This window comes from Anopheles coluzzii, chromosome 3 (genome assembly GCF_943734685.1).
Source record: "Anopheles coluzzii chromosome 3, AcolN3, whole genome shotgun sequence".
Classification (NCBI taxonomy): Eukaryota; Metazoa; Arthropoda; class Insecta; order Diptera; family Culicidae; genus Anopheles; species Anopheles coluzzii.
Genome location: NC_064671.1, coordinates 40,406,682 through 40,432,685, shown reverse-complemented (window position 1 = coordinate 40,432,685; position 26,004 = coordinate 40,406,682). Strand labels below are relative to the sequence as shown.

Here is a 26,004-nt window from a genome sequence, read left to right as displayed (position 1 = left end):
AAAAAAAAATCTTTTGTTCTAAGTTGTTTGGGTCTACGCAAACGTATCTGACTCCTTTAAGAAACATTATAAAAATTCAATTTTAATACAGCTCTAAATGGCAAAAAGATAAGGACCAGGCTTTTTTTCAAAAGTAAAAGAAATACATACATTAATTATTTCAAGCATCTGTAACACATCTTTAGATTTCTTGGCATCAGGACAAAATATTACATTACATCATCAAAATCTGGCTCACATGAAACACATGAAACACGTACGAAACTCTTAAAGAACATTTATGAATAACTGGTCTATTGTATATGAAGCATTTGTTATTACTTTTTTCCTCGTAATAAGACATTCAAATCTGGCAGTGCTGACGAGAGCCTCCAGCACTTAACACAGAGAAGTTAGGGAAGTAACAGTTAGTAAGTTAGTTTTTATTTTCAACGTATTATTTGGCAAGTTCTTCATCTAGCTTGAAAAGAAAATAAATATCTTTTATTTGTACAAGACCCAAGAATTGATTCTTGCCAAATTCAGAATATTAAAAAAAAAGAATTAACAGGCCATCTTCTACTAGCTCTTTTCACGGAGTACTGTATACGCATACTTTCCAGCCAGTTCTGCCAGACTTGTAGAAGCACTTCCGTCATTCGTTGACAGCAGGGATACCAGCCATCACAACGTTTTTTGCGTAAGGGACAAAAATGTCCCGTATGGCGGTTCTAGGCTAGAAATGATTATTTTAAAGAACCATATGGGATACAAAATTTTCACGGGCACTTTCGAAAGCTCGTTAAAAATAAATAAAAGCCAGAAATTTTCAATGGATTGTCACGACAGCAAGCGGAATTGCACACCTTTTTCGAGTGCGATGGGAAAACCCCATCAGCGGTTCTAGTGTTAATAAGCAAACAAGCAAGCATTATGAGCACGGACGGGCGGACAGCATGGTGCGCGGTAATGGGCAAGAAAATTAAATAAAATCGTTCAACCACCATTCCTATTTTCCCATTTCCACTTTCCCTTGGACGTGTGATTTCACCCGTGGTAGTAAAACAAAACTATAAAAATTGCAATCATGCCACTGCGACCGACATTCCTTCAAAAACGGTTTGGGATATAACAATAGACAGGAGGCATTCAGCACTCGTCCACCGTTCTGCTGGTAGATTCTCAGGTTGATAAATAGCGAATCGGTTTCTGTTCTTTCCAGCCCCAACGATGCGGTCCCGGCGATGAACCTAAAAAGGGAAAGGTCTAATTGATTTCGCAAACAATTCTTTTCCTCACACTTTCCGTTAAAAATTTTCCCCGAGAGTCTCAGAAGAATGTTCGAATTACTAAACGATTTGAGCTTCTGGGCAAATAGAACCAAAGTGTCGGTTGTTTATTTGCAGATTGTGTTTTGTAACAAGAGGTGGGTACGAAGGGATTATAAATCTTCCTATCACACAGTGAAAGTATGCGATTTATCATAGGAAGCATATTTCACATCGGTTGTTGAAAGTTTAGAGCATGTCTATTATGTTGACCAATGTTTAAATGTGTAGCGCTGAGTTGGCCAGTCCACATCATGGTATATCGAAGCAGAAAGTTTCTCTTTAATTCGATGCAATCGTTTACTTTGCAACTTAAATAAATCACCAACATTCAGAAGACCATGGTAGTACTTTCAATCATGGGTCGAGAGCTTTCTTTGCGGCCCACAATGACTTTGCAAAGGTTATATTACTTATTAATATTACATTATTTTCACTTAAATAAAATTGTAATTTTAATTTGTATTTTTGAGAAACATCAAGCTTTAGTAATACGAAGCTGTACAATCCTCGTTAGTATTTTGTTATAAAAACGAGATTTAAACGTTCACTCATCAGTTACAGCTAGCGTCAAATGGCCTTCAATATCGTTATTTTTTAAGCAAAGCGGCCCACGAGCTGAAAAGTTTGGAGGCCCCTGCTTCAAATGTTCAAAAGGTAATACTACGCAACGTTCCTTGTTCTAGGATAAGCACAAAATAGGATTAGTTTTCTTCTCACGCCAACTAATTTCTTAGAAATGCTACTTTCTTTCACAAAAAAACAACCAGCAACAAGTTACCAAAAAAAAAACAAATCCACAAAGGATACTTTTCCACAATGTAGACGGTATCCCTATTAAACATTTCTTATTAAATTATTCCTTACCAACGAACATTTGGCTTTATGTTTGGGCTGTTGAATGTGCTGCTCGTTCTTCACTTATTAGCATTCTTTACAAGGTTCCAAAAACTTTGACCAAAGAAATCGAAAAACACCATCGGCGGCAATGGTTTGCGAAAGTCTAAAATTACTTTTTCAGTTTGAATTAGGTTCCATTTTACTTTGCTTATTACGGCTATTCGTTTACTTTCTCGTGCATTGATTTTTTTTATGATTTTGAAGGATTCTAGCGTCAGGACAAACGTGTCACTGGACACGGTGGCACTGAGCTGACAATTGTGGTACTGTTTTGATGATTGATTTTTTCCTTTCATCAAAAATCTGCACTTATGGCCAAAAATATGTCAACTCAAAGGTGAGCTTTTAGGTTCTCATGACAAACTAAGTAAGAAAATGGAAAATTTCTTTCAGAAAATATGTAAACATGCAATTATATACTCGGGTGGCTAGTTGGGCTGCGTTCATGATTTATTCTTTAATCTATGCACAGGACGAGCAAAGTCCATGATACGAAGGAATTATAACATGTTATCCCTTTTATCCTATCTACTATCTTATCCATTTCCGCATGTACTTGACATATGGGCATGCAAGTTTACTTGAAGATTAAGTGATAATGCTGGATTTTATAGTGAACGATAAAATATCACATTTTATGGCGATCATCCTCCAGTTCAACTAACGCTCGATTTGCTCTAATTGAAAATCTTCTCCATTCCACCTGTAGTCATTTCAACAACTCGTAAAACTGCAAAGTTATTTCAATGAATGGTTCGTCCTGCACAAAAAACATACTGTCTTTTCGGTATTTTAAACAAATACTGTTAGACACGGTTCCTGTAGGACTTGGTATCAATCAATTTACCTTTTTATGACCATGCATTCTTCTTTTAATGGTACGACGATGTACTTCACCTGTCCATCGAAATCATTGATCCTGTTTGTTCGACCTTCCAAAAAGTCTTACATTAAAACGGGAACGATCCCAGTCGGTTTTTAAGTATCAGTCAAAAATTCAGCTCCCTAGTTCAATAATGATTAAATGCACACAAAACCTTCCCTCGTTCAAAGTCTAGTGTGCCATAAAAAATCCTCACAGCTGTCCAAATCAAACAACCACTCGGAATCGTACTCTACAATGCGTCATACCTCATGCTTCGAGGTAGAACAGAAGACAATAAACTAACATTTCCCTGGAGGAACAGTGCTGGCTAACGGAAGATTTGCTACAATTAAAAGAATTATGAAATGTAGCTGTAAAACAGTCACATGATGGTTGAATAAATGCATCAATTTACAGCGTTTCCCATATTTTTTGGTTGGTTCTCATAATTTATTGGTTTGGTCGCAGGTAGATGTTTGGTTAAGTCCCACGATTTATTTGTATCGTCCCGTTGGTCATCAGTAAATTTGAAAAAAGCATTCTGGAAACAATAAATGGGAAGCAACCCATGATTTAATACAGGTCAGACCGTCCAGTGTACTTTGACAAATTTTAATTTGACCGCTAGGGAGGTCAAAGTTGTTTAGCAACTCATACAAATTCCTTAGCAACCCGAACTCCCTTTCTGAAAATCTCCATAGAAATCTCAATGGCTACCAACATCTGAGCTAAGAATCCACCTGTAGTCTATCTAGGCACTTAGGAATCAACCAAAAATATTTGGGAATCAATCAAAAAGCCTTGGGAAACCCTGTATTTGCCGATAGATTTAAAAATAAAGTACACATGGTATGTAACGGTAAGCAATAACGTTTTTGATGCAATCGTGGATAATTCAATCAATGCAAAGAGGAATACTTTTAATAAACAATTTATAAACAACATAATGACAATTTAAAGAACAGTTTCCTAACAGATTAATAGACATATGAAAAAGGAAAATGGAATTATACATCTTAGCATTAACGTTGCTAAAACTTAAATAAAACATGGATTGAAAGCTACTTTCAAAATATGTTTTTCTCTTAGTTAATATTTTACATACACAAAATTAACTCCACAACAAGATTGATCCTAACTTTTTCTGAAGCAGGGCCTTTGATGCATCAATTGTATGGCAATTCTTCTAAGTCCGTTTACAATTTCTCATCAGATTTGAGACTTCGTGTTTGACTGTCCGAAAGGGCTCCATTTATTCTCGGTCGGTTGACATTAGTTTTTGGCGGCTTAAACTTCCCTCAACACCATTACAGAGCTTAAATCAGATGAGTTCCACCAGTTGACAATACGGACTGTCGTTGCATAATCTGTGTGGCATCAAGAGCCAATCCGTATGGCTTCGCTGTCTAATGGGCCGAAAACAAGCTGCAGCCAAACAAGCAAAAGGTTCAACGCCAAACATTAACCCACTAAAGGAAGTGGCTGAGACGCTCTGAAAAGAAACATTTTATACAGTAGTGTATAGTTTATAACATTTCATCTCATCCCGATCAGTAAACGAAAAAACCAAAAAATAGCAAGATGAAATAAAACGCCATGTAACGGCTTGGTACAGTTGTCAACTCGTACTACTTAACACCATGCCTGTCGTGGGTTGCAGCCCCAAATGGACCGTGCCACCATACGTAGGACTGACTATCCTGGTGTGGGGGGTAATCAACCAACCTCACAATGGGGTAATGGGGCCAACCCCACAAGTGGTACAGGCAGGCTTTGACCGACAACGGTTGTTGGGCCAAAGAAAAAAAAGTCTGACAGTCAATTATGTACAACAACCTATTTGTCGTGAATCAAACAGTTTTCTTAAAAGTTTTTATATTTGATTGAATTTTCTCTTAGATTCATGAAGAATGCAAAAACGTAATTGAGCATCAAAAGATATAGATTTCCTGGCAAAAACTGCATTTGTTTTTTTTTTGTAGTTTAAATAAATTATTTCATCTTGATTGAGAATGAGTGCGATTTAGATAAAACACATCACTGGGAAACCAAATAAGTCTTTTTTTAATAATTCGAACCCGAAAACGCAAAAGATAAATAAATAACGAAAACAAAAACGCTAACAAGTGAAGCAAGAAAATGTCTCACAGCATTTCAGTTCGGAGCTTTTGCTCGGGATTTGTTCATTCACACGATTGAACGTTGCGCCTAACAATACAACGGAATGGAATGAACTTTGTGATTCGGGTTTTGGCCCGGTGATCGTTACTACTCGTCAGTTTATCTTTGACCGCAGTCAAGACTGGTTCTAGGCTATGTGGTGTCTAAAGGTGATCGCTTTTACGATGTTAACTGCGTCGTAAAATTAAAGAGCACTCACTGCGACATCCTTCTCACTGAAAGTGATAAGGTGAGTCTTTATTCTGTGAGAATGTGAATGCATTTAACGAAAGTGCGATTATGTTATGTTATTTCATAAAAGTTAAATCCTATTTAGAGGATTACAAAAAGTTTAATATCTGAAAAGTGTACTGGTGTAATAAAATGCAAACTGATTCTGTTTCTTATCGGATTATATAAAAGGACTTTAAGCTTTGCACGATAACATGCTCATGCAAGTTAGTTAATTCACTACATCAAGCATAAGGGCTCAATCTTACAGCTTTCTGCCTGTCGCTTGAACTCTAAGAGCGTGCATATGAGTGTGTCTCAGTACATTTGTGTGTGTATCAAGTAAAGTGTGTGTAAGTATCAAACCGAAGCCCAAGAAGTATGTACTCACCTTTCATATTTGGAGGATAAAAAGCTCCAACGTGTACAGCGGAGAAAGAAAATGAAAAAAGGCTTCAACGTTTTGCAGAACGATTTCATTTGACGCGTTAAGGAAGGTTGGGGTATATGTTCAAAAGAAAAGCCTTCTTTTACACACATACACAATAAAGGCGCCAAAAGACTAGCCTGGTGGGCTGCTACTACAGCTCGAGCCATCATACCCGCAAGCGTTTCATGGCACGAGCGGAGCACTTCACAACAAGTTCGTTTATCCAATGCGTAAGAAAGGTGAGTTGGATTACCGTAGCAAAAAATAATCCACAACCGTCAAGGTGCGCTGGCATCGTTCTGTGAGGAGTGACTTTCTGCAGTGGCAATAAAGTGCGAAACATAGTTTTACCTTCACCTTGTTTATATTTTTTTAAAGTAAATTATTACGCATGTGTATTTTGTTTTTTCACCTTCCATGGAGGTTTTCTTTATAAAATGATTTGGAATTAAACTCTCTGCAAAGTTGGCTGTAACCCGTGATAGTGTAAATGTATAGAACAAGCCTTCCATAACGCCAGTGCTGTACCGCGAATGTGTTGCACAGAACCTCTTGAAAAAAGCGCCACAAGCACAGGATGCGCTCCCAACAAGCACAGTTTGCACGATGCCCCGGCGCAACCATCTGGCGCCGCTTTGGTGAGGAAAAAAGTACCATTTATCATGCACACACCGACACACCGAAACGTGGCATTATGGAGGCGTGAAAGTCAGGCACTACCAAAGAGCGCCCAACTACGATGGTGTATTTTGCTGCGTGATAAACAAGTACTCAGTGAACAAGCGGAAAGCTACTAGCAACAGAAAATCGGATAAATGGGAACCCGCAAAATGTACCATATAATTGCACCGCAATGCATCGACGTCAACGTTTGCTTTGTGTGGGTTTTGGAATGGGAGCGCTGGTGAAAAAGGTACCTGCAAACAGTGCACACACTATGGTGATGGAAGGGAGTCTGTGTAGTGATGTTACACTTATATTGTTACCGTATTGATGGGAAGGGGAAGAATCGGGGAAAGTAATCAAATTATAGCTGCATTACCATGCCTCAATATAAAAATAAGGCCGCTTGGTGTCGCAGTGTTTGTCTGGTGAGGATGATCCACATGGTATTTTTTGCTTGCTATGAATAAGTTTTGGTTATAGCCGAAAGCGTATGTGTGTCTGGCCGTGAGAAAACTGTTCTTTGCCATCCAAAAAAGTAATGAGACAAAATACGATAGTGTGGTCTATACTGCTCGCACATTTCTCTAGGAGACAAGATATGGTTTAACTCTGCAGTTAGTTGGCTCTACAGGGGATCTAATGGGCAGAACATTTGAGGTTTTGCGCTAAAAAGTATTTTTTATACCGATGTGTGGTTACTGTGTATAATAACAGGTAAAATTAAAATTGAAAAAAGTTTCTTGAGCGAGAATGAAAAATGTAACAGGGAAAGAGCATCCCGTAAAGTGTGAGTGTAGTGCGTCGCTCAAACCATGTGTAGTGAGTACGAGTAATGATTTGATTACTGATACTGCATTAAATCGGTGTAATCGTAGAACCACTACAACCATTTTGGATATTGACGGACAGTACTTACTTAGGTGAGTGCGAGACGCACGCGTAGAGTGTCTAGACATACCGTTCTATTTGTATTCCTACCGATTTTTGATCTAGCAACGCAGCTACCGAGCAACACACACACAATAAGGCCGAGGGAAACTGTCCGTACTCGCTAGTGTAATTTCAATTATCACTAGAGCATCTGGCGGCAGCTGACCGAAGCATTTTGCCAAACAATGCCAAACAACAGACGAGAAAAGTTTTGTAATAGGTAGATACACATGTCCACGCACGCATTGTATTCATTTTCATGCCCAAAAGACGATGGAAGTTGCATCCATTTTCATGACAAAAAACAATGGAAAAACTACTTAATTTTGAGATCCGGCATGACCATTCCCTCGACGACCAAAACAATCGTCCACCAGCTGCCGCTAAAAACGCTAGTGAATATCAAAATTACACTAGCAAGTACGAACAGTGTCCGTATAGTCCCCGACCTTTAGACAACACATTGACATTGGTCTCCAAATGGAAGATGTTGAATCGAAAAAAAAATTGATGTTGAGTCGTTCAGATTTGATTTTACTAACAATTAGCAGTATTTATTTGTGTTCCGCGAACTAGAATAGAATGGAGATTTTAAGAGCGTTTTGTGTATTTGTCAATTTATCAGAAACACTGCTCGAGCAACAGTTTTCATGCGTTCTGTAAAAAAAAATGATGTTCAAAATTAGTTATAAAAATCAGTCTATAAGACCAAAAGGCCTACATCTTCTATATATATAAAAATCTCGTGTCACGGTGTTTGTCGCGAGCAAACTCCGAAACGGCTGGATCATTTTCAACGAAACTTTGCACACACCTTATGGTGGTATGAGAATAGGTTTTAAGACTCACATCATTTTCAGAAGTTGCACTAAACTTAATTTATTAGCAATTTTCTAACTCCCATACAAAGGACATCATTGTTGTTGTTGTATACAGCACTTTGACAGTCGGTGTGAAGCGCGGTTTACACTCTGTGTAAGGTGCGGTTTACACTCGCTGTGAAATGCCTAGCGGTTTACGATGCTGTCACAAATATCCATAATGACAAAACAGAGATGGAGTACTTTAGTTTGGGAATAATGAATTAAAAAATACATGCTATTTCGCTTTGTCCTATTTGCTGTTTGATGTTCCAAAACGAACAAATATGCTTGCTTTAATAATTGTAACATAAACATGTTTGGTTACTGATGTTAAACTCACAAGTGTAAACAAAGCAAAGCGGTTGTAGTGCCGGATAAGTAATTTGCAACTTCAAATACTTAATCGGCAACTAATAAAATGTGGGGTAAAACTAGGTTTACCGGGCCAGCTAGTACACTTTATAAATTTACATGCAGGGATTGACAGTTGTCTTCCACAATGTCGCCCGGTAGAAGCGGTAATAATTAATTGTTTTAATAAATACCTTGGGATAAGCCCACCTGTATACTATTTCCGAATTGATAGCTGCTCGAAAACTGCTATACAATATAAACAGCTGACTTGCTGAAATGTAGGCCAACGGTCTTAAACGGGAAAACGGAAGGAAAGGAGGTGCCAATATCGTAGAATTGAATTAGCACCGCAAATTGAAATATAATTGATGTTATTGACGCCTATTCTATTGTGTTCGGCATTCGAAAAAAAAATCACTTATACGTTCATTTTGATGATTGGTATCGTTTTACTAGTAATGTCTCCGTCTGAGCAATCCGTTGGCTTATTCGAGTTGACGTAAAAAATCGGTACTGCATTGTTTGTATGGGAAGGTGCATTCGAGAGATTTTTTGCTGACAGCTTAAGCTATCGGGAACGCGCAAATTAAAATAGACAAAAATTAAGCCACTGTCTACGTTTGTATTTAAGATTATCAGTAGTTTATCACCACTTTAATCACTCATATTTACCGCATTTGCAACAAAAATATGGAAAAAAGATTTAAAAGAAGTGCTGAGTCTGTTTGTTTCTACTTACTCCGTCTGCTGGTTGCGTTGACCACCTGTATAACACACAGGTGCAAAAACAAAAATGTCGATAAAAACCTTAACCGGTTTGAATGGCGACTAAATCGATTTTCCGACGGAATCAAATGTCATTCGACTAACATAATAGGCCTAATTATCTGCAAAATAAAGTGACATGAATTTAACAACAAACTAAACCCCTAACATTAATGTACTTCACAGTGAAATAAAACTTCAACTGCTCACATTATTAAATTAGCGCACGACCAGATCAGACAAAGGTAGCTCGACCCTTAAGCCTGCAGCAAGGAATGATGAAATTCGTAATTGTTTTTGTCGCTTTTTCATTCCCTTTTTTGTGCTGTTTGTGAAAAAGGGGACTCATCTGGAAATAAATTGCACTACCACCGCATAGCAACGCATTTGTGTCCAGACACAGATAACTTGTTAAGAGGGCCACATCCTGATCACATGGCGGATCGATCGGAACCGGACGGCAATTATTATTAACTCCAAGCACCAGTAGCTAAATACTTATCGCGAATTTGCTTGTCAGCGTTTCAACCCCATTAGATGGAGTAAAAGAAAAAAAAAATTCACTCCCAAGCATCGTACGGTCTCGGCTCTCAAGATTTGACCGGGAAATCTTTCGGCCCCGGGATAATTCATCATCCAACAAAAGCCGCACATACAGGCAGCAATAACCAGACAGGAAGAATTAATGGCAAGTTTATAAAAATATTGACACAACCGGACTTCTGCCACCGCTCGTGTACAATTAATTCTGGAGTGTGTTGTTGTAGCTGCTGCTGCATGTTGGTATCACGAGGAGAGGTGCAACAAACAAGCAACTCATTTTGGGGTGCCATAAAAGCAGAAAAAACCAATAGATCAGTGGGAAATAGGAACGTTTCCCATTTTGTGGTGGGAATGTTTTCATCGTGATAAAGCTACTTGTAAACCTAACAGACCGTAACGTTCCCGGAGCATTAAGCGTGAACTATCTTTTTTCTCAATGGACATAGGACACATGGAGGATTGCGAAGTAAGTCATTTCAGGCAAAAGATGAGAATAAAATGATTCGGACTAAATTTTATTTTTTGTCATCTTTTTTCCCAGGACAGTGGAATTTCGAAGTAAGTCATTTCAGGCAATAGATGAGAAAAGAATGATTCGGGCAAAAGTTCATTATTTGTAATCTTGTTTCCCGGGAGAGTGGAGCAAAGGATTTGATTAACCTACAACTTGGCAACTGTCAGGATCAATCGTGTTAAATTATTGTGATATAATGAATTGCATGTGCTTTATGAAATTAAGATACATGTTATGTATGTTACGCGCTCCATTATTTGAAGGATTAGGAGACTACTATGACACCCGCACAACAAAATCGAGCTCGAGTTTTTGAGCTCGGTTTCTAGCACGATTTTTGCCGAAACCGATCGAAAAGCGAGCAGAAACGTCCGAAGAACCGATCGAAGCTCTTGATCGATTGAAGCGTTTACGATCGTTTGAGAGAGCGCGCTGTATGTGTTTATCACTTTCTGATAAAAAAGCTCCGGTACGCGACCATGTTGGCGCAAAAATCATAAGGGGCGAAAAATAGTTCACACCCACGTTCTTTTTTTCTCCTCCTTCGCGTCTTCCCCATATTTTCACCACGCTTCTTTCATATCGTTATTGGTTCTTACTCTCTAGCTACATTGAGCGAGAGGTTGAGAAATTTTAGATGCGCAGCGGGAATACATGAATACAGGGTGAACCAGTCTAAACAACTGTCCAGTTGTTTATAAAGGCCGGGCTACATTGATCGTACTCGCACGCGTAATTTTGATTTTCACTAGCGCATCTGGCGGCGGCTGACCGAAGCATTTTGCCAAACAATTTGGAGCCGCTCCAGAAAATACGTTAATTTTCCATGTTTTTTACTTAAATCGGAGGAGAAAAGTTTTGTAAAACGTAGATACACATGTCTTGCACGCATTGCATCCATTTTTGCAATGGAAAACGATGGCAAAACTACTAAATTTTGAGATCCGGCAGATCCATTCCCTCGATGACCAAAAAAAGCTTCCACCAGCCGCCGCCAGATGCGCTAGTGAAAATCAAAATTACGCTTGCGAGTACGATCAATGTAGCCCGGCCTTAAAAAGACACGGCTGTCTACCACTTGTTCACACGTCAGAAGGTACTCCGTCCAATTTAATAACACAATTGTCATCTTCGATAGCATAACGGCACAACGGATGATCTTACGTGTGATGAAGTGGTAGACAGTGGTGTCTATTCAAAACTACATTTGGTAAAAACAAGTGGACAGTTGTTTATTGGACTGGTAAACCATGTAAAAGAGGACACATTGATAAGCTTCATAAATAGGATGTATAAATTCTCACTGCCACTTGCGGCTCAGCCTTCGATTCACTTAACCAATCTCAAACACGGGCGTTGAATCAGCTGCAGTCAATCAGCGAAATCACGCATTTTTCCCTCCTTAGTTATCAACCGAGGAGTTGGCCTGTGTCTTTTATACATAGCCGAACAGCATTATCAAGCGAGCGAAGTTGCCGACTCATGGTGAAAGCTTCACCGCCATGATGGAGACGCCTGGTCGCTCAAGGCGTCGTGGGAAACGGGTCAAGTGCAGGCTGCTGCTAGCTGGTTTACTGCCGGCTTTTTACATGATAATTTTCTTATTTACAAAAGAATATACTGCGGAATATAGGAATAAGAGGAATATACTGCAAGTAAAAAAAGAAAACATTGCAAATCAAATGTATCACATAAAAAAGCAGAGAGGAAAGGGAAGCGTTGCGCTACATGTTTGCATTTGCATCGACTTCTTTTATCTGTGTGATTGATTGCTAGGGGTGCTGCTAATTTTAGCACTTGTCTACACGCCATATGCTATAAGAAAACTGTGGGGGCAAATTCCACCCTTCAAACTCTCCACCCTTCTACCTCATGATGTTATTTTTCTTCTTCTTCTCTTCACGAAGCGGGTGTAGAGAAGATAAACCCTCGTCGTGCACGCTGTCAGGAAACCATAACACCTACCGTGGGTTCCGTTTCCACAAACACCCTCGCCTGTAATGATTCCTTAGTTCCTGCTTGTGTAGTGGAAAAACATTGCCCATCGGATACCCTCGTCAAGGAAGCAAGTGCAGGTCGGAGTTTTAGGGGTGCAAAGGACACCCGAGGGCCACGGAGTGAATGGTTCACTTTAAAAAAGTGAAAACATCGTATACATCTCTTTTACAGAGGGTCACGTATCTTTTATTAAATCGTGAGTAACACTTTCTTTCTTCTTAATCGTTTAGAAGGTGTTAACTGAAGACAAAGCAGTGCCGGCAGTTGTGTAACTTCCGAGACAAAAAGTGTTGTAAAACGATCACCACAAACTGGTCATCGCTGGAAGTGAGCTTGGATTAGAAAGGAAGAGGTTATAACTAAAATAATTATCCCTACAAACCAAACTTTTACCTGATTTACCAATCAGTCGGAAGACTTTCAGCTGCAAAACTCTCCAAAGGATTCTTCCATTTAGCTTCGAAGCTGTGAAAAGAGAGTTTAAAAAAGCTTATCTTATCACGCCCGAATAAAAATCGGCAAAGAAAAACCAACAAACATTCCAGTAATAAGCAAACCGATTAAAACGATTTAATTTGTGAATAATAGTTTTTTCTTGATTGCTTAGCCTGTCTACTGGCGTACTGGCATACTAAGCCAAAGATCACTAGGTCAGGGTGGGCATGTTTGCCAGTGTTGATTTGAAACTTCCTCACAGACATGTTTGATGCAAAGAAATTTAGTGAAAAAAAAATCGAAGCAAATTGAGAGTCAGAGCTTAAGCCGGAACAGGCGCTTACTGAAGCAGCTTGATAGATGCTTTTATGGGCTTTGATCATAGGATTATATTACTTAGCGGGCCACCTACCGGTGCACTGCTTTCAGCATCTGTTGAGTGGTTCGTAGTGTGTTTTATATGTCTTTCAGTCGGTGGAGTGGTATTTGCTTTTCAGTCAGTCTTTGGTCTTCGTTGTTTTCTAACAGCACAACGTACCGAAATTCTCAGGCTCTACGCTGGGTTAGGGGATTGGTTATGCTAAGGGGTGTTTGTTTCTTTTTTTGCCTGTTTGCATCATTTGCTTTCTTCGTAGTATTCCAACTCTCATTTAGTTTTTGTTTCTCGTTTTAGCTTGTGACGCACCATTCAGTTCAAAAAGGTGAAAAAGCCATACGCTGTCCAGATCCGCTCCACCATGACTTGTGCTGCAAGTGACGGTTGAGGTTCAAGGACTAAAGCGTTAAAAAACCGAACATTCAGTTAAGAGAGCACCACTTTTCATTTTTCAAGAAGATTGTTGTGAAGTGAACAACCCAGCATAGGTTGCTATATAAAGTGAGATTGTTGTAAGTTTGTGCATCAGACGGCTTGCGTCTGCGTTTTTTGACATTGCAAAAACAAAAAAATATTAAAAAAGAATGGGTGTTTTTCAAGACGTCCATACAGCAGTCATCTTTTTTTTTGTAGCAGTGATATCCAAATGGTTCTTGCTGCAGTAGATTTTTTCTGCATCGTTTTATTTCCTTCAAAGCTTTTAGTAAATGTAGAAGTGGAAAAGTATTTTTTCTCGTCGGAACATATATTGCTCTCCATTAGCAAATAAACAAAAAGAAAAAAACTTAGCTGTTTATACCGGTCTTACTGTTTTATGTCAGCGAGCCATAAATAATGAAGAAAAACGGATTAAAGTTTGATAAATCGTACAGATCTCACGGGCTTCCAGTTTGCTAGTGCCCGCATTCTTACAACAACTTATTGTAAGCATTTAATAGACCACAAAAAACGTAGACACACATAATTTCGTGTACATACACGATACCAAACGAAGGCTGGATAAATGGATGGTATTGGATTAGTGTTCGATTACGGCTTAAAAGCAGCTTTTACGTTAAACCCTTCCTTCGTGCTCAAAGATACACCAAGGACTGATTAACCAATACCTAAACAGGGAAATGAATAAACGAGTTCTATATTCAATTATGATGGGTAGCTGCTTCTCCTGGTATGGGTACATGCCGAGGAAGGTTTCTGTCTGACAATCTTCCAGGACCCGTTTCCAAAATCGAACCTGTTAAGATCCTACGCGACATTAACTATTCATGCGGCATGGTCATGTGTAGTACCTTCAGGTGGCTCCAGGTAGGTTCATGAAAAACGTTTAAATATGCGTACCAGAATTGAATGTTACCATATGCGGATGTCTCGGTATGTTTGTGCTCCTTTCACTCTGTCTATCCTTAACATACACTCTCTAGACTACTAGAAGAGAAAACACTGGTATGTGACCCAAATCCATGCACAATTTCTCGTTTGATCTCCCGTTTGGCGAAGGTCTTGTTATAAAGCCTTTCGGCTGTGCTACGTGCTAATAAGTGCTTTAAGAGACGGCCATAGCGGTTGGACGACTAAGAGAAGCTGAACAGAAGTTCTCTGACTCTTTTCCCAGGAAGTTTCTTAAATATTCCACAACAGTGCCTTTTACTCGGAGTGGAAGATATTTATGATATTGATTGTCATATTTACTGACCCGGAAGAGATATATGTGTGTATGTGGCATATTTTCCTTTTCATTCCCCTCGGCTTCCTTTTGCTCCGCCAATCGCCGGTAGTTTGCTAGCGTGTGCAGCTTCATTCCGCCATAATGAACGTCATTATCCATGGAATGTTAAATTTATTGGATTTGCAGGCGACACGGAAATGGCTCCAACATGCCACACTTGGGAAGCAGGACGTGCAGTACCGAAACAACACTTTTTTCGTTTTTGAAGGTCAGAACATTTCTCATTCTTTCAGGCATACCAGCAATATCATCTCGTGCTGAGTAAAATTTCATTTACTATGCATTATATACAACCCAGTAATCGGTGCAATCAATTAAACCAATAGCCTGGAAGCAAGGATTAACTATCTGGCTGTGTTAATGAATTGAATCTTGAAAGCCTGTATAGACCAGCATGTCCGCGTTGGACGTTACGAAAATAAAATAAAAAGAGAAAGCATGGAACGTCAGCAAAAACCATCGACCATCCTTGCATTCGCTTGCCATATCCGTCGATATCACGAATATTCGAGACGCCGTTAATTTGCAGGGCCATATACACTGCACTCCTACTGCACACGTATCGCTGGGTGTGTTTGCTTATTCTTTTGTTGTTTACTCATATTCGTTCAGAGAGACAGTCAGCCAAGCTCGAAAGGTCTTTCTTCGCATTTCCGAAGGCAATCGAAGCTCGCAACGCTTACGAAAAGAAATGTTTCGACCAAAGTGCGTATTGCTATGCTGGCACCGGAATTAACCGGCAAACAGAAGGATATTTTAAAAAAATACTCGGTTTAAACGGAGCCATGCGTCCTCGTTTTAGTGTTTCCTCGGTGGCTCCGTCTACCAACGACGATGATTGTCAGTTTTTAGCGCAACTTTTGTTAAACTCACGAACTAGTCGAACGATTTATGTGTGGAATGTAAACGAGAAAAAAAGGAAACCCGGCCCAGTGGCAGCACACGTTTTTGTTTCATTACAACAAAACGATAGAAGCTGTGAGCCGCACCATGACAGACAGGCAAAAAGATGCATGATAGTGCATCAACGACGACGGGAAACCAGATATCCACAGATCGTTTTTTTTTCTTATGCTGAGCACACAGCTTTTAGATGTGTTAGAGTTGAAGGTGATGGTAGTGAAGCGGAAGACATAATTTTCTCCAGATTAGCTGCCGTTGCAATGATCGTAACGAACTGCAAGCTTTAGTGAGCACGTCTCAACGCCCTAGGAGCTGTCGGTCAACCAACTGGAACGCTTTGGAAGTAATTGCGTGCATGAGCCTGTGCAGACACTGGGAAGTGTAAGGTTGTTGTTGATTTCATTTGTGCTGGCTGTATGATTTTCTACAGACAATTCAGATAAATTCATCCCGTTGCATTCAAAATGGCCATGCATTAACAGGAGGTGCATTTAGAGACCCTTTTACTGTTCGGGTAGATTGCTCCGTGCGAACCGAGTGCAAGCGTGCCACGGAATAGGATAGCTTTTAAAAAGCTGCGTACCGAGATTTTCCCTCCGTTTACAATTTTTAGCTTGAGGAGTAGCGTTCGTTCGGCATGGACGTGTGAAAGGATTAAATTTATGGATTGGAAACTGTCGCTTGTGATTTACAGTATCTGCAAACTGACCGTGAATAACAGATTTGGTTTGCATTGTACGAGCAGCTTCCTTGAAGTTTCCACACGAAGTGGACCAAAAGCAAACGACTACCGAATGAGAAGGATGCCATCGTATCGCGTTATTATTCATCGCCTGCCAACGAGTGCCTGTGTCATTATGAAGCACAAGCGTCGGGGCTACACAATGTCCTGCTCGATGGGAGCACGGAGATCGAACATGAAAGACCGTTGCTACAGCCAGTATGATGGGGGCATGTTTTCGAGCGATACTTCAATAATCGAAACATATCCTGCTTACCGGAACAAAGAATGAGAACATGTGCATGCTTTGAAAAGACGCTCAATCTAATGTAAGACGTTTTGTCACGATTGATGTTTTTTTTTCGGGTGCTTGTAGGGTAGCTTGTAAGGTTATGGTTTAACGATTCATTTACTTTTTATTTGAGCATCAAGTTTCATTAAAGGTGTATAGGAAGAGTATCATTTTCTTCCTAATTAAATTAGGAATTAAAGTACTCACGAAGACGAAGTATTGAAACAAAATTTGCGTTTCTCAATAGATGCTGCAATTTTTTTTTCACAGTGCAAACATTTTCAATAAGCTTTAAATACAGAGGTGATGTTCGCTTGCCTTGTAAGCTAAATGAAATTTTCGACCAAATATATTTGTATTCTTGCAATTTTTCAAAACGTATTCAAAACGGCGCTGTTTGGCCTGGAAGAGCAGGGTTTGCTGTTTCCTCAGTCGTCTGTAGATCTCCACGTTCTGACGGGTTACATGCCGTAGCATGGAGGCATGCGCTGCAATCTTCTCGGATAGTGCGTAAGCAATATGCCCTTTGATATACTAAGGTAAAATAAATAAAATTCAAACAATTTTTGTTATGTTTTTTAAATTAAGGATCATTGTTAGCATTGATATATTTTTAAATCAAAAATAAATATTGCACATGACATATTTTGCATTTAATTGGGTTTAAAACTTTTATACTACAGTGGAACCCCTCATAACGAGTACCCCTATCGACGCTTTGCGCTTATTGACAGGGGGAGTAAGTGAGGTAGTGCCTTCAGTTTACAGGGTTTACCAGCATAATAAACAACTGTCCAATTGTTTATAACAGTAGTCGTTTTGAATAGACATCGCATTCTACCACTTGCTCACACGTCAGATGGTGTAAGCTACTCTGTCCAATTCAGTAACACAATTTTCGTCTTCGGTTAGCAACTGTCAGATTCGGCACAATTTGTTTTGTTGGGACAAATTTTGGAAAAACAAAACATTTTCAAACACGTTTCTTTTATTCAAGCAATATGCAGTATAAACCATACATTTCAATAAATCAAAACATTAATATTGTTAATTATACAACAAACACAAGAAACCGTGCCGAATCCGACCGTTGTGCAATCGAAGGCGAAAATTGTATTATTGAATTGGACAGAGTAGTTTACACCATCTGACGTGTGAGTAAGTGGTAGTCAGCGGTGTCTATTCAAAGAGACTATTGTTATAAACAAGAGGACAGTTGTTTATTATGCTGGTAAACCCTGTAATTGCTCCATTGCTTTTCTTCTTATTTGGCAATATTGGAGGGTCTCTTTGGCTACGGCAGATGAAGTGGGCAGGACGTGGATTTAAGTATGTATGTATGTGGTAAGTAGAGTACCTCCCTAAGAAGCGTGTGTTTAACAAATAATAGCTGGCATCGCCAAAGAAATGGTTTAAAATTAACAGTCGTTAAACATTAACCAAAGTCGTTAAAAATTGCTAGAATTTGGCATCGCGAACGCATTGAGTTCATTTGTTAATTTTAACGACAGGTTCTATGCCGCCGTTAAACAAACGACTGTCAAAAGCGTATGCGATACAAATTAACAGTCGTTTAATTATACTGCTCGATTTTTTCCCCATGTTTGCCTATATGCGATATCGAGCAGTCGTTAACTGTTTTGACGGTCGTAATTTTAACAGGAATGAACAACAAATGAACTCGGTTAAACCAAAATGAACTTTTAACGACTGTTAAAAAGAGTTCATTTATTCGCGATGCCGGCTAATGATGCGTTCGTTTTGGCATTTTTTTCTTTCTGCTTGCTCGTGAAGGCGAGAATTTCGATACTAAGAATTGATAAATGCATTATTGTTGCCATATGGAGGTGTTCTGTTTGGTTGTGATGCATATAATCCCTACATACTTGCTCTTATCATGACCTAGAACTGATTAATTCAATTTTCATACAAACTGTTTGAAACAGAGCCTCCTGCATAATGGGTTTTCCGCATAACTGATGAGTCATTGGAACGGACAAATCTCGTTATGAGGGGTTCCACTGTAATTTATTTAATTACCGAGCAACAATTAACATGATATTTGTTATGATATGTTTTGTTTTAAATTTGTAAAATAAAATAAATTATGATGGTAATACTATATTAACATAAAGGATACCATAGATAGAAGCAAGATGACGAAGCTGACACGACTGCGAGGCTCGAACTCGTTATGCCAGGAGGACTAACGTAGCCAGTCGAGCATAGGATATCTATCATTGCGTTCAACCTTTACCCAGTACAGTTTGATATATAAAGTGTGTTTAAATAAAATACATTTTAACGACTCATGATTATACATTACAAGATAACTTTATGTGATAAATACAATTTTGCAAACAATGTAACCAATTGTGCATTAACGTGAGATACCAGGCGTCTCCATTTCACACACTGGGGCCCTTCACGATTCTAGTCAGCTTTTTGTATGGAGTTTAACAGTTGGAGGCTGAAATCATGTAAACATTCCGTACAAAACCACATATAAAACTAGCCTGCAATTTTCAGTCTAGATTATTCCGGCCTCAAAGCTAAAATTAGATTCGAGTACTTGCTCGAAAAAATGGCAAAACACGGTGTTGTATACATTTACCTCAAAGTACATTAAAGAGATCAGATGGTGGAATCTAGAATCAAAGTGTATGTAGTCCAGGTGGTCTCATAGCATGTTTTTTATAACCAAATTTGAACATCATTGTTTGACAGAATGGGGGAAAACTTTTTCTCAAACAAGCTTTCTGCAGGCTTAACGAATACACAAAACATTCTTAAAATCTTCATTCAGAAACAGAAGCGACAAAAATCAGCCTTCTAAATTCATACACCTTGGGATAAGCCCACCTGTATATTATATCAACTTAGACTGCTCCTCGAAAACTGCTATACAATGCAAACAGCTGACAGGCTGAAATTTCAGCCTACGAACTTAAAACGGAAAGGGCCCCACCCTTAGCTTTAAACTTCAACTACGTTGATAAGACCAGGCCCTGTCACGACGAGATGCTTTTTTTGTGAGCAGGTCAATGAAATAAAGGAAGAGACACGTTGAAACGGATATTTTTTTTTTACACAACTCATGACAGGAAGTAAATATTTTACAAAATAACTGATTGTTGTGTTAAAAAGATTATGAAATTATATTTAAATGATAACTTGTTTAATCGTTTAGTTGTTTAATTGTTTAATTGTATACTAAAATAATTGTTTATTGTATTGTTTAAGTGATTGGTCAAACAAATGGCCCTCTCACTGAATTAAAACAAGAACTGAAATAACTATAAAATTTCCATCAATTGAAGGAACCCTTAATTCAGCAAACGAATCGTTTCGTAATAAATACTTATGTGCTATTGTTGTGGAACTTCAAACAGAGTTGTTTAATTAATGTGTCTTGATGTCATGAGCCTATCATTTCGTAGTGATTGGCACAAAGTTATTCAACGCATCCTACCTACTCGCCGACACACTCTGAACCAAACACACAAAACGCACTCGAGTGCGGCTTGAATGTAAACATCCGTGTAGACATTTCGTGTCGCAAACAATCCGACTACCGCCAAATATTGATTTGATCACAAGCGCTTCAAATTCGTCTCAGTCGCTACGCGGCCCAGCCACCTTTGAGCGCACGATGAGATGTGTCGCTCGTTCGTTCCTTATGTCAGAGTGTATGTATGTGTATGCGGTTTTTTTTGTGCCGATTTGCTTCTAACGGTAAGTTATTAAAGGCATCAGCAATCGATTGTTTCTGCACGCCAGTGGCGATTTGTCATCGCTACCGCTAACGGTAAACATGTACTGGGCAGGCCAAAAACAAGTTGACAACTTGGCGGCAATAACCTATAGTGCCGATGACGTTTCAACGATATTTTTTTGTGTGTCCGGGAGTTTTGATGGGAGTGAGATTGATGAAGCTATCATTTTCCCTGTGCCTGGGCCAACTGCTACTAGCTGGTGGCGGTGTTACCAGCCGGGCATAGATCATGGTCGGTATAGCATGGTTGTCTTTTCATGAAGACATGCCTCGTAGTACTCGTTCCACAAGATGAGCTAAATGTATCAGCTCGAACGATTCATTAAGTTATCAAGCATGAATCGCAAAGCTAAAAAACGCATGAATCGTGATATTTTTTCAAGAAAAATGGCTTTATAAGGTTTTAAGAGAAGAACGTAGAATCTAGTCAAGAGTGAAGAAATATTTCTTCTTCTTCCTCTTTGACTCAACAACCGTTGTTGGTCAAGGCCTGCCTACTAGTTGTGGGCTTGGCTGTCAGTTACTTATTGACTTCCTCCCATAGCAGGATAGTCAGTCCTACGTATGGCGGCGCGGTCTATTCGGGGCTTGAACCTATGACGGGCATGTTGTTAAGTCGTACGAGTTGACGACTGTACCAAGATACCGGCCAAACACTAGAAGGTGAAAATAAACAACTGCAACGATTACTGATAGCTACGCTTATCGATATTGTTGGCTAGTCGATTAGTTACTTTATGCCTCGGGTGAGAAAAGGTTTTCATCCATTCGATCAAACATAGGTTCAGGAGTACATCATTCAACCGAGCACAAGTTCCTTCGTGATGTCAGTTCATCATTACACTGACACTTACCCGATGACAAAACGAAACCGTTGAAAACCACTTAGATGAGAACCCGTTTGATGATGGTGAGCTTAAGGAGTAGGAGAAGTTGGTGAGATGAAACATAGGTAAAAAATTTAGGAATCGTTCCATGGCCTTCTTCCGTATCATATCCTCTGCTCAATTGAAATGTTTTCGAGCAGGGATGAGATTGTCATCTCAGTACTCTCATCGCATCCCTTAATCATAATATCTTTCAACGCCGTCTGTTTGAAGAAACATCCCATGTATCCAAATGGAAATAACATGTCACACGCTAAAATTTGAGACATGCATCACATCGCAACCCCAATCGCATAATGTTAAACCACCATTCGACTTGAACCAAAAAGACTCCTTGGTGGTCGTGTACATCGCAAAATTTTATATTTAATTTTCGCTTACGGGTTCGCGGGAGATCAACGATATCCCATACGATTTCAATAACTTTTCATTTGCTCACTTTAAAAGCCATGTTGACAATACAATGTTTACGTTGAACGTTGAACGTGTGCCTTCCCCGATGTTGTGATCGTTTCGTGAAACAATAAAATATTGTTTACGACATCCGGGAAATGGCATGTCAACGGCAATGGCAATGGGAAATCATCACCTACACACCATTCCTTACACATTCACCCTGTGTGAGTCGGTTTGGAGGTAATCAGCTTTTGCTTTTGGGAAATTGAATCCCCAAACCGCATGTTGTCTGATGGCATTATGTCGGATTTGCGGCCTAAAACCTACGAGATTTGCGTTGAGGTGCCGCTGAAGCAATACCTTGTACCTAACCGCGACAGTTACTGATCTGAGCGTATTTGTGTGTGTTTGTAGGTTCTTCACAATCTGACCTTGGCCGTGGCGATCAGCAAAGCCAAGGTAATCCCCGCCGCTATCCCGTGAGCGCACTGAGGAAGTCTCATCATTCCCGTCCTATCTAATGATTTTATGGAATAATGGTATTGAATACAAGAAGGAACTGATGTTTGATGGTCTGATGGTATGACGTAAGAGAACCTTGGAAGTTATTTTCTTGCCTTCTTCTTCACTTTCATCCTTTACCAGTACTTGTTGACTGACAAAATCTTTGTTTTGGTATATGTGTGTTTGTATGTGTGCCAGGCATCTAATGAGGAACGAGTGTTCACGTTCTCGCACTCAACCTGTCAACAGCGGCGTGTCAGCCCAACGTTTTTGCCCTTCCCCGGTCACGTTACCAAAGTTAAAACAGTAAAATCCCCATATTCCTGGAAGGGCTAGGAAAATTCAATGTGCACTGGCAAAGCGCTGTTTTTGCTCCGGAAAGAAAGCTGAACGTCAACGTCATCGTTGTGTCACACGTATTGCTGCGGTTGCGGAAGAATGGATCGCACTTAAAAGCCACGGCAAGTGATTGTATCAGTCACTCAACATCCTCGCTGCTCGCTGAGGTCCTCCAAATGTACCACCATCGCAAAATTGACAGCTGGAAGCAAGAAAACCATCGCTAGAAAGGCGTTTTATTTTTAAGCCCGTCAGCGGCCAAGAGTCTCTGAAAAACTCCAGCCTAAAGCAAATCGGGAAAACTGCCGCACCGGGCAAATAGTGATACGAGAAAAAATTTGCCAGCAAGGATCATTAATTTGATTTTCTTGATTTTACCCTCCAGCCACATAGAACACGCATTAGGCTGACAAGAGTGATTATTGGGTTTATTTGGATGTTATTGTCCTGGATCAACGATTTTACAGTTCACGTGTGGTAAAATTTATTGAACTGAGTGATCGCTTAACGACTGGTTTATCACAGAACAAGAACTAGGAAGGATGGAAGTTGCATCTTTTCAAGAGGCTGAGATCTAACGAGCTGTAATGAGGGGGTTTGCTTGTAGTAAAGGGTATTAAAATAGTTTTCAGCTAACCACAGATTACCAGATAAAGGGCTCATTTCGGATGGATTAGTGAGAATCGGATGGCAAATGGTTGCCGTTTGTCATACCGCACACGACATTCATTTCTCTGCTCATTTTTCAACCGATTAGATGTTTTCGACCAGCTTTTGAGTATCAACCAAACCGGCAAACTTGCCCCAGCTCCCGTTCTCCCGTTGCTACTGAACATCAGTTGAACATCGAACCCGACCGTGCCTGTACGCCCTTAAACAACTGTGAGAGCTCGCCACAGCCACTTGTTCGGTTGAGTGGCACAAGGAAAGATAGAAATGAAATTAAGAAGCTCTGTTAGAGTAAAAAAAAGAAAAATCTTATAGAATACACACGCACAGAGTATACAGAGTCAATGGCTTTTCATTCTTTGCCAGAGCTCCGAAAAACCAAGACCAGATACGTTAGTAGGTTTTGCTACTCACACTAGAACACACTTTTTCTCATAGTCTATGACACTCGCCTCTAGAACGTTGAACCTTAGTGGGAGATCGATTTGTGCATGGAACAAACTCCTAACGAAAGCAATCTTTTAATCGAGTTGTTCCGGGTTTGATTGCGAGTACCATCGACTTTGCGTTTGTTTTATTTTTTGTATTGTTTGTTATTCAAATCATTAAGGGCGTTCATGCGTTTCATTAAGGGAACCGTTCTTCCCTCGCCAAAAGCTATAAAATAAAAAAGGCTTCGACTACCAGCAAACGTTGCAATCAGCATTTCCGACAGTGCGCTTTCACCGTGCGGCACCGGTGCTAATTCGATTCTCGGGACAAAAATCAAGGTTTTCCCATCGGATGAATGAAAAATCCAATTGAAACGCTGCTCTTTCCTCATTGTAGACGGTAGAGTGTCGAAGCAGCTATGAGAGCAAAATGATGCTCGAAGACTTCGCAGTTGTCAAAGTGTTTCGGGTTGCGGCGCAAACGATTTTCGAGAGCAAAGAAAATTAGGGCGTCCAGTGTAGTTTCCGTTCATTATCGATTTGGCAAAGCTTATCAAAGGTCCACGTGTGACTGATTGATTGCTCGGTTTGAGTTTTTCTGAGACGTGGTGCCAGGGGGAGCACTAGCTAGGGACAGGCCGATCGTTGATCATTGCGAGATTGAGTTTTGATTAATTATGGCTGGTATTATTGAATCCGTTCGTAGCGGCGGCCCACGTCCCGACACTCATTTTCCTAGCGTACTAGATGGTTGCTACAGTTATTTACCGCGGCGTTGAAGGACCCGGCTCAAGAAATGTGTTGCCATCCCTAGAATTTGATGTGAGCGCCATACGTTTCCGCTGCGAACGGATTCAATAATACCAGCCTATGTGTTTTTGTCTATTTTCCGTTTCAGGTAAGCGATGAAGCAGAGGCTGGAAAGTCCTGCAATTTCAGAAGGAAATGTCTTTCTCCTTTACAATCTCGGCCATTCTGCAGAAGCTGGAAAAGGCGGGCGTTTCAGGTTAATAAAATGTTTAGACGTAGATAATTGCATCCGATTTGAACCCGATTTCGCATTACAATTTCACTCACATGATTCTAAATCGTTCCTCGAAGAGGCTTTAACCGTCATGTGTACGACCGCCTACCCGGGTAAGTTTCGCATATTTATTCCAAAATATCTTTGTGTTGAGAAGTCGTACCGAGACCAAATTTTTAAAATGCCTCAGAACAGATGTTTTCTAATCATGTTTACAAAATAAAAAATATCAAAAATATTTGAGTATTTTTTTTTTATTATTTAACTTTACATACCCTTCACATGTACAACCGCCTACCCGGGTAGGCCATACATTTTGTATGAAAGTATGATGTTTTTCGTGGTTAAAAGCGTATATCTTTTGAGTTACTTGTTAGATTTGAATGAAAACTGTCTCATAGGTTCATAATAATGTTTACTAACACATCGTAGTAAAATTAGAATTTTAAAAATCCTATCAATATTTTTTTCAATTAAAAATATGTTGTAACTCCAACACCCCAACCGGCCTTGCAGGAAGTTTTGAGTGGATGCTTATGTCTTTTTATAAGTTTTACTTACGTTTCTTTCAAAAGTTAAATCTAAATCTTAAAATTTCAAAAAGTAAAAATCTTTTGGTTGTTTTCCTTGTTGTATAAAAATATATGTTGACGGTCTATAAGTATGCTTATTACGTTTTTTTTTTTAAATTTTCATATGTTTATTTCAAGTTTTTTTACTTCGAATCATTGTCAATTCATTTGAACATAATCCCAACATAATTCATTTTACATAAACGTTCATCTATTTAATTACACGAATTACAACTAGTTTTAATAACACTGTGCAGCGCACAAATTGGCTTTTTACAAGTAGAACACGATTTTCTCGTTGATCGTTTTTTTACACATAGATAACAATTGCCTTTGTGTTTGATTCGTCCGGACACATCACGTTCTTCTACATCTTTAGTGGTATTTTTTTTAGATAATTCTATCAATGGCCCTCCTAACATGCTTTC

General features: G+C 39.4%; 1 protein-coding gene across 1 annotated transcript in view; it reads left to right on the top strand.

The window, feature by feature from the left end:
• Window positions 1-23,866, top strand: part of LOC125907453 (uncharacterized protein K02A2.6-like) — a 33,056-nt gene extending 9,190 nt beyond the window's left edge. Inside the window, exon 2 of the mRNA XM_049609792.1 lies at window positions 23,852-23,866. The gene's annotated coding sequence lies outside the window, so the exon portion shown is untranslated. The remainder of the gene's footprint in view (window positions 1-23,851) is intronic.
• The last annotated feature ends 2,138 nt before the right edge of the window (window positions 23,867-26,004 follow it).